Source organism: Thrips palmi, unplaced genomic scaffold (assembly GCF_012932325.1).
Source record: "Thrips palmi isolate BJ-2018 unplaced genomic scaffold, TpBJ-2018v1 HiC_scaffold_18, whole genome shotgun sequence".
Taxonomy (NCBI): Eukaryota; Metazoa; Arthropoda; class Insecta; order Thysanoptera; family Thripidae; genus Thrips; species Thrips palmi.
This window is the reverse complement of record NW_023144627.1, coordinates 1,300,317-1,310,254: the sequence shown is the minus strand read 5'-3', so window position 1 is coordinate 1,310,254 and position 9,938 is coordinate 1,300,317.

Genomic DNA, 9,938 nt, shown 5'->3' with positions numbered 1-9,938 from the left:
CCAGGCTGACTTTTAACACTGTTTTTTTAGGGGTTCCGACGAAGGAGGACCCCTATTGCCCGGGACGGCTCAGATTCTTTTCCTTCCGCCGACGCAAATCTAAAAATGGTTCCCGCCAAATTACTCCTTATCATAAACAAGGTAGGTTTACGCCAGACCGCGTCTTGTCGTAACAGGCTTCGCGATGTGTCGCTGCCTGTTTCTCCAATCCGCGCCTGGCGTACCTACCTTGGCCTGCGGCGCTAGCCTGCCTTCGGCAGGCAATGGCTTCTCCATCGTCGATTTTCCTAACTTGTTGCATGCTGGGGGGCTGCGCCCCCCAGACCCCCTTCATTGTAGATAGAGTTGTTTCATCTGCAGATAACGCGATCTTGACCCTTGTAGCTTTTTCACTTGTCCTGGCTTGGGGGCTCCGCCCCCCAGACCCCCCTTTCTTCAAGACAAGGGCGATTTGCCTACAGAAAACTCGATTTTTCGCCGTTTTTGAAGTGTTTTTCGGCTATAAAAACCAAACCAGTTGAGCTAGGATGGTGAAATTTCGCGTGTGCCGAGCCAAGAACATACCTAATGAGCCTGCAAAATCTCAGCCAAATCGGCCGAGCCGTTCAGGAGGAGTAGTGTACACACACAGACAGACAGACAGACAGACAGACAGACAAAACTTTTCAACCGCACTGGAGTAACAGGCTTCGCTATCGCTCAGCCAAAAAATGAAAATTGCTGAAAATTTCGAAAATTTATCGTAAGAATTTAACGTAAACGACAAAAACATAAATTTGCAACAATGAAGCACCCTTATCCCTTCACATTTTCCAGAAACGTTTCAAAGACAAAATGTGCTACTCCCCAAAACTAAGCATCCTGCCTCATCAAAGTGACAAAAAATCATGTCTGTTCTGACAAAAAAATTAAAACATGAAAAAAAAGTCACCATGGCAGGATGATTCCGTGCGTAGGGGCCGTTTTAGCCACCTTAGGAAGTCACGTAATCAATCTTGCTTGTTCGGCCGGAATTTTGCCTAGATGGCATCAATTGAACCCCAGGAAGACACTCTAAGCGTGGGCGAGCTACAAGTTCACTTTCGTTTTCTCCCCCTATAAAATATGACGGAATTTACTGAAAATATGACGGAAATTACGCTTGACGGAAATTACAAACAGGTGTTTCTGGCTCACTGCAAATGCCTATCGCCACAGAAATATGCCATAAATTTGGCACACTAGTTCGACGTCAAGACACATCTTTTCACGTGTAGGATGTCTTTCAAAACCCGATAGAAGAGGAGCGAGAGGGGCATACGGAAATTACACCAATTGTTACAACCCACCGATTTCCCACGCAACTTCCACTCGCACACTCAGCCCCCTCGCTTTTTCGCCACCGAAACTCGTTCATAAGGTAAACAGACCGTACTGATTTTAAGTACGGCGGTGGTTTGGAGCAGGGAGCACTCCTAGTAGTTTTTGTGGTGCTCACTTTGAAACCGCTAAGGTAAAAGTCGGAGTACGGTGGACATTTAGTACGCGTTCTGTAAGTACACTTACAATCAATGTACGATCTTCAAATTCAAGCAAGATAGTCACTATTAGTTAGAGATTTGATGGGTGTGTGTGGAATTCGAAGATTTGAATGGAACAAAGGGTTATAGAGCCGCAAAGTTGGTATAAGTTGCGAATGGACATGACGGAACTTACAAAATCGACCCTTTTGGCCCCTCTCCCGCGTCACATGTTAGCCTTGAAAGTCCGTATACAAAGGGAACAAGCTAGTCTAGTGCCTAACAAGATTCTTAAGTGTATAAATAGACTGCACTCGAATAAGTTCTCTCTGGGGAGGGTGTGGACACGAAAACGCCCTCTACGCGCGGAATCACCCGGCAACGACACGGTGTCATCGTACCAACTGTCAAAATTTGAAGTCACCGATTAAAGGAAATCAAAACGCCGTGAAATTCGAAAATGCCAATGCTAACGCATTGCACGGTGTCCCGACATTGGAACATCTTTGAAGTCTGTCAGTAAAAAGTTCGTAGCAAAAAAGACGCAATAAATTAATGGTCGGGGGTTGGCAACAATTTTCTCGGCGTCTGCGCCCTTTCGAAAATCGCGAGGCTGAAAAAACGAGTAGTCGCGCATTGAAACTGCCCCTCCATTGTTGCTGAGGTTGAATTGTTTGGCTTGCTTTTAAAGGTTGCGGTTCTCTTGTGATGTTTTCCCCAATTCTGTAACCAGCAAGACGTTGGTTTGACGAACTTTATAAACTCGGGAGAGGTGGTTTCGAAACGCGGATGACTTTCGTTTGACGAACATGAGCCCTGTAAATCGCGAGATCGCGAGATGGACTGAGATGGTCATTGTGTTAACTGAATCAGGTTTGGGGATGTAAAAATGCCGGTAGGATTCAAAGTTACGTAAATAACGGTAAAATTAACGTAATTGACGTTTAGACGACAGACTTCAAATTCATTTCCACAACCGGAACACCGTGCAATGCGTTAGCATTGGAATTTTTATTTCAGAAACGGTTCATCGGCGAGATTCTGGTCCAGGAATGGGCCAAGGGAGTCGACCTCATCGACAGGATTGAGAACATATTGGAGTGTGGTTGGCTCATTTCAGACAAGGTTTCGAGTGGGCAGCCAGACGGCAAGCTGGACCTGCTTTGGCGGACTCCTCGAGGCCCCATCAGCTGGCGAGACGATCCACACTACCGTCAGAAGTCCCTGTTCTCCAGCAGATCAGCAAGTCTTCCAAGAACTTTCAATGTGATGACTTTTCTGCGGCATTTAACCATCAGAATGGAGGAGGGTGGGGCTGTGATTGGCAAGAAGACAGTCATGTGTTGTGCTGCAGCGTCTTGCCTTGACTTGAACCAGGCTTGACACTTGGCCGCCCAGAGCAATTACGCTGCTTTCAGGTTCGCTTCACTCCCTAATCTCTGTATTATCTAATTGCAGGGTGTGTCTTGTTAACGTGTAGTGACGCTGCAAGGTAGCACTGGACCCGATGGCCCGCACCACGTTTGCCTGAGGTGTGCCAAAAGCATGAGAGGCCCTTTGCCTGTCCAACGTTTCGCTGTGCTGGAGGCTTGGATTTCGAAGTTGCTCTAGGGTTAGTTCACGACCCCCAGCCCAGGTGCAGGAGATGTCTGGGGCAGCTGACCCTACACTGTTATTCCTGGGTGTTCAATAACTAAGCGCCTTAAGGCGTTTGCCTCAAAAACCTAGACGCCTTGATGCGCTTAGTTACTCAACGCCTAAGGCGTTTAGTTACTCAACGCCTAAGGCGTTGAATTACAAGACACCTTTGCTTGGCCTGTACCCACCACAACAGCAGTGGGAGTACTAATGCAATACAAGCTGCCTCTTTCCATTGCCTCAAGGTATCTAACTACTATACGCCTTCCAAGGCGTTTAACTGCTAAACACCTTGGAGGTGTGCAGAGGCTGAACAGCTTGACTGTCTTTGAATACAGCCATGCCATCCCTTGTTTGAACCAAGGTGTTTAGCAGCTACGCACCTTTGAAGGTGTCTTACCATTAAACGCCTTGCAAGGCGCGCAGCAGTTAAACACCTTGACACAATGGGCCAGGGCAGCCTGCACTGCTAATGTATGCATGGAGATTTGTCCATATTTTTCCATTTGTTTTAATAAGCTACACATACCTGTCAAAAATTAGTTTATGATGCTGAGTTGTCAATATCCAATTAAGGATGGAGACGGCTGTTGTCAATACGTGTGACCAAACCGCAGAATGTTTTTGTCAATGAATAGCAGTCATCACTTACTATTGTCCTAAAATTAACTTGAGTCTTATTGTTGGTTGCAAAGTAAATTAACACAAAGGCGGCAATATAAATTTGGCCTTGAAGGAAATAAGCACAAATATAAGTCCTTTTCTCCATTGTGAAGAATCCACAATGGACCAGGCGCTGGTGAGGTTGGGCTGCCCCAGTAGGTGGAGACATTTTCAGATTTTAGAGGCGTGTCAACATATGTGACGCAATGTCACATCCCCTTCGTTCGATTCGATTCATGATTTCACTGCCACGAAGCGCTCGAATTCGTGTGCAACAGTCTAAAAACGAAATAAACCGAGCCAAGAAGCACACACGAACTCGCACGTAAACATTTGCGACGCAACAAACAAAATGCTGCCAACCTATGAAATGAAAAGACAAGAACGAAAAAAAAAAAAACAGACGTTCTTTTCATTTCATAGGTTGGCAGCATTTTGTTTTGTTGCGTCTCAAATGTTTACGTGCGAGTTCGTGTGTGCTTCTTGGCTCGGTTTATTTCGTTTTTAGACTGTTGCACACGAATTTGAGCGCTTCGTGGCAGTGAAATCATGAATCGAATCGAACGAAGGGGATGTGACAGTGCGTCACATATGTTGACACGCCTCTAAACTCTGAAAATGTCTCCATCTACTGGGGCAGCCCAACCTCACCAGCGCCTGGTCCATTGTGGATTCTTCACAATGGAGAAAAGGACTTATATTTGTGCTTATTTCCTTCAAGGCCAAATTTATATTGCCGCCTTTGTGTTAATTTACTTTGCAACCAACAATAAGACTCAAGTTAATTTTAGGACAATAGTAAGTGATGACTGCTATTCATTGACAAAAACATTCTGCGGTTTGGTCACACGTATTGACAACAGCCGTCTCCATCCTTAATTGGATATTGACAACTCAGCATCATAAACTAATTTTTGACAGGTATGTGTAGCTTATTAAAACAAATGGAAAAATATGGACAAATCTCCATGCATACATTAGCAGTGCAGGCTGCCCTGGCCCATTGTGTCAAGGTGTTTAACTGCTGCGCGCCTTGCAAGGCGTTTAATGGTAAGATACCTTCAAAGGTGCGTAGCTGCTAAACACCTTGGTTCAAACAAGGGATGGCATGGCTGTATTCAAAGACAGTCAAGCTGTTCAGCCTCTGCACACCTCCAAGGTGTCTAGCAGTTAAACGCCTTGGAAGACGTATAGTAGTTAGACGCCTTGAGGCAATGCAAAGAGGCAGCTTGTATTGCATTAGTATTCCCACTGCTGTTGTGGTGGGTACAGGCCAAGCAAAGGTGTCTTGTAATTCAACGCCTTAGGCGTTGAGTAACTAAACGCCTTAGGCGTTGAGTAACTAAGCGCATCAAGGCGTCTAGGTTTTTGAGGCAAACGCCTTAAGGCGCTTAGTTATTGAACACCCAGGAATAACAGTGTAGGTAGTGGTTGGCTATAGGCGACCTTCACTACATTGTTTGCCCTAATGAAGAGTGTAGCCAGAAGAATGGGACCATCTACTTCCTGAAAGTTCATGCCATTACACACTGTTGGAGCTGCCTTTGGTACTGGTGACATATATGTTAGGTGTGGCGTAAGTGGTTGAAAGCTGGCTCTACTCCTTGGGAACCAACCATCAAATGGAATCAAGGTATGTTGAGAGGGGTTGACGCATGTGCCATCATTCTCTTCACCTATGCCCATGCCTATAATTTTTACCTCTTTCTTCCTGTCAACAGATAATAATTTTTCTATTTGACAGGTTTATTGGCTGAGCGACAGCGAAGCCCGTTACTCCAGTGGGGTTAAAAAAACTTTTTCTGTCTGCGTGTGTGTGTGCACTACTCCTCCTGAAAGGCTCGACCGATCTGGCTGAGACTTTGCATGGTCATTAAAAACGTCCTCCGCTCAACACACTTAAGTTCAGCTAATCCGCTTGATCATAACAGCCAAAAACCACTAAAAAAAGGGGCAAAAAAATAACTTTTTCTTGCCATATGTTGCCACGTTACGTTTAAACGCATAGAAAAGAACCTTTGCCTTGCTCCATATATGGCGTCAATATATTTTACAATATAAAATCATGTTGAGAAATAATATAGCCGCCTTTCAACATCCAGCGCCAAGATTTTAAGAAAAGTTACTTGAAAAGTCTGCCCTTCTCACCCTGCCCCATCCCACGACGCGACTGTATCAGATATTGAAACATATATTTCGCGAAGATAATTGGCTGAGCGATAGCGAAGCCTGTTACTCCAGTGCGGTTGAAAAAGTTTGTCTGTCTGTCTGTCCATCTGTCTGTCTGCGTGTGTGTGTGCACTACTCCTCCTGAACGGCTCGGCCGATCTGGCTGAGACTTTGCAGGCTCATTAGGTGTGTTCTTGGCTCGGCACACGCGAAATATCACTATCCTAGCTCCACTGGTTCAGGTTTTATAGCCGAAAAACAACTAAAAACGGCGAAAAATCGAGATTTCTGCAGGCAGATCTCCCCTGTCTCATTTTATGGTCGACTTTGATAGGTGCCTTTTCTCTACATCTCGTCTTTGAGTGTTTTCCTTCATTGACAATGGAGTCGTGTCAAAAGACTTATGCAGAAGACTCGGTGGACGATGTTGTCAATTCTTCTTCTTCTCTCCTACCTTCCTTGGAAGAAGCTAGCGGCATAGCGCCTGATTGTTCTTCTTTCGTCACTGTTACCTCAGTCGCAGAGCAGCCTGCAGAAATCAGAGACAATTCTTCTCTTCGTTTGTCTGTCTCCTCTTCCTCAGCAATCATGTCCAAACCTACACTTGACGATTCATGTGTTTCTGCCTTCACGGTAAACACAAATATTGCCTCTTCTGTACCGACAACTTCATTGTTGCCAATTCCCGTAAAAGTGGAGGATGACTTGGAGGCGGAGTATTATTTTAACCCTGTTGTTGATGCAGAGCTCTCAAAAGCTATGGATGAGTGGGAAGCTTCTTTGAAGAAGGTACCCAATCCATTGAATTCAGACTTTCAGAAAGTTTGCCAAGATTTCTGTGCAGCGTTGCAGATTCAGTTAGACAGTCTTGATGAGTTACTGAATTCTCTGAAAAGTTTGGTCGACGTTTGGTCTCGTTCACTATTTCATTTGCAAGCTGTACAATCAGCGGCCGACGGTGCTCTGAGGCGTGTGCGTGGCATTGAGTCTATCCACAAAAATGTGGCTCAATCCGCAGCAGCAGTTACTCTTGAAGGCAAAAAATCAGTCGTTTATGAGTATTTTGTCAAGCAAATTAACACTGCATCTAGCCTGACAGGTGTTCCCTCCTTCTGTGGTGGTGTCACTCAATCTTTATATTCCTTTCAAATAGCTGCTAAAACGATTGAAGAAGAATTAGAGCGTGTGCGCCAGCATCTAAGTCGCTGCAATGAAATAAGGGCGTCTACATTGAGAATGATGACAAGTTTTGGAAAGGTAGGCAGGTTAGCGCCGCAGGCCAAGGTAGGTGAATACACCAGGCGTGGATGGTCGAAACTGGCGCAGCATCGCGAAGCCTGTTACGACCAGACACGGTCTGGCGTACACCTACCTTGTATATTAACGGGCACCAAGATATACCCCCATATATAAACCACGTATTGCGCAAGATAATTTGCAATATATTGAGCAAGATACAATTATATTGACTATGCATGAAACATATATGGAGTCATATATTGACACACATTTTTCCATATATTTTCCTTTTTGCAAGGGATGTGCCTTGGCAAATGAGAACATTAATGTTTTTCCACAGAATTCTCTTTGCACGAGAAAGTTTTTTGTGCTGTTACTGTGACTTTTCTGTGTCTTCTGTTTTTTGAATAATTATAATTCCTTCCATTTCTTTCAGACTTTGTCCAATTCTTTAGAAGAATCTTCAGCTGATGAGTTGCATGTGTCAGTTGAAGAGGATTCTAGTGATGAGGTGAGCAGTTATAGCAGTGAATGTAATAAAATTTGCATTGGAACACTCAGAGTTAAATTCAATTTCTATGTGCAATACTTAACAAGGTGCTCTACTGTTTACAAGTTCTTAAAAAAAATTATTTTTTAATATCAAAAATTTTAACAGTTACTATTTGGTTCATAACTTAATTGCAGGCTACAAATTTACTCCAAAATAAAACTAATTCTTCACTTGTCAATGTCAGGGACTTCTGAGGCTTTGCTTTAAATGATATTGGAGACTCCGCATTGCGGGCGGAGTGTATGAAAAATTGTTGGGGTGGTGTGTTTGGTGGGGTGGGAGTTTTGAGGTGGTGATTTCTCTTCTTATGTTAAATTCTTCTGCTGTTGTATGTTTGTTTATATATGTGATTAAATTAAGATCTTATAAACAGTGTCTATAAAAATTGATCAGTGCATACGCGATGGTACTGTATAAGAAAGGGTTTCTGTCGTGTGTTGCTGGTGCTGGAGTATCTGATTATGTTGATGTCATTGCAGAAAGTATTTTGCATGCTGGGTGTGAAGTTGTGGTAGTTGATGTTACAGGTATGATGTGGATTACGATGTGTCTACAAAATATTGTTATAGTATGTATCTTTTGATATGAACGTCTCCAATGTTTCAGGGCACCCATCTGTAATTGGAAATGTCGTTGTCGTGTATACGGTTAATGGCGTAGAATTGAAATTAGAAGCTGCATATCTTATTGGATGTGCCTTACGTTGGGGGCATGAGTAAGTTATTCGTCTTACAAATTAAATTGCATTAAAAAGGGATCTTTGTATTCTTATGGAATTAATAATATGGATGATATCATAGGAAGTAGGGTGCCGCGAAAACACTTTTTTCTGAAATTGATATCGGCTTGGGTGGCAAAGTGTTCTCTCGGGGGTCAATATGAACGGTTTTAAATATCACCCCGATCGGATAATATCTTCAGCCCCCACAACGGCCTTGAAAATCGGAAAAATGGTTAAAAACGCCTTGTGGGTAGGCAATTTGTTTGCACGCTTCCGGCCACTTCCAGGCATGTCCTTAGGCCTAAAAAGTCGAAAGGGGACCCCCTAAGCCTAAAATAAATTTGTGGACAACCTCACTCTATGACTAGTTTCTGCAAAGTTAACGCATGGTATTTAACAATTCTGTCATGATTTGCCTGTAAATTCCCACGTTTATCAGTTTCGCCCGTTTTGACCATCTTTTTCTCCGATCTGACTTGCGTCCTGCGGTCAGAAGGGTCGATTTAGGGGGGGGGTTCATTTTGGGTCGAAAATCGCTAGGACGCTGTTTGGCGGGAAAATTGGGTCAAAATAACCGAAATTGCAGAAAAATTGACTAATTAGACCCAATTTTCCCGCCAAACAGAGCGTCCTAGCGATTTTCGACCCAAAATGACCCCCCCCCCTAAATCGACCCTTCTGACCTCAGGACGCAAGTCAGATCGGAGAAAAAGACGGTCGAAACGGTCGAAACGGTCGAAACGGGCGAAACTGACATACGTGGGAATTTACAGGCAAATCATGACAGAATTGTTAAATATCAAGCGTTAACTTTGCAGAAACTAGTATAAATCATAGAGTGAGGTTGTCCACAAATTTATTTTAGGCTGAGGGGGTCCCCTTTCGACTTTTTAAGCCTAAGGACATGCCTGGGAGTGGCCGGAAGCGTGCAAACAATTTGCCTACCCACAAGGCGTTTTGAACCATTTTTCCGATTTTCAAGGCCGTTGTGGGGGCCGTCGACATTTGCGACTTTTCGATTTCCACAACGGAATAGCACTCAAAAAGTTGCGTTTTTTAATGCTGATTTCAGATCTGTCCTCGGTTTTGCGATCAGACAAAGCTTTGATGACCCTACCGGCCGTTTTATGCAAAAAGGCGGTGTTTTTCATGTTTCTACTGTGTTAAGGCTCCCGGACAGCCTCCACGTCGTCGGCCAAGGTAGGTGACCGTTGAGTTGTCTTCAGTAGCATAAAAGACAACACTCTGAGCCACGAGGGGTCGTGGGTCACCCCTCTAATGTGCCAAAGACCTGAAAAACTGAATTTTTTTGGTCGAAAATCACTCAATTTTTACCATTTTTTCACCGTTTATCGACTATTACGAGAGCCCACGGGCCCGAGGTCATAACTTACGCAGACCAAAAGGTGTCACTGGGTATAAGAAAGGTCACCCAGCCCCTGCCCGGGCCCGGGGA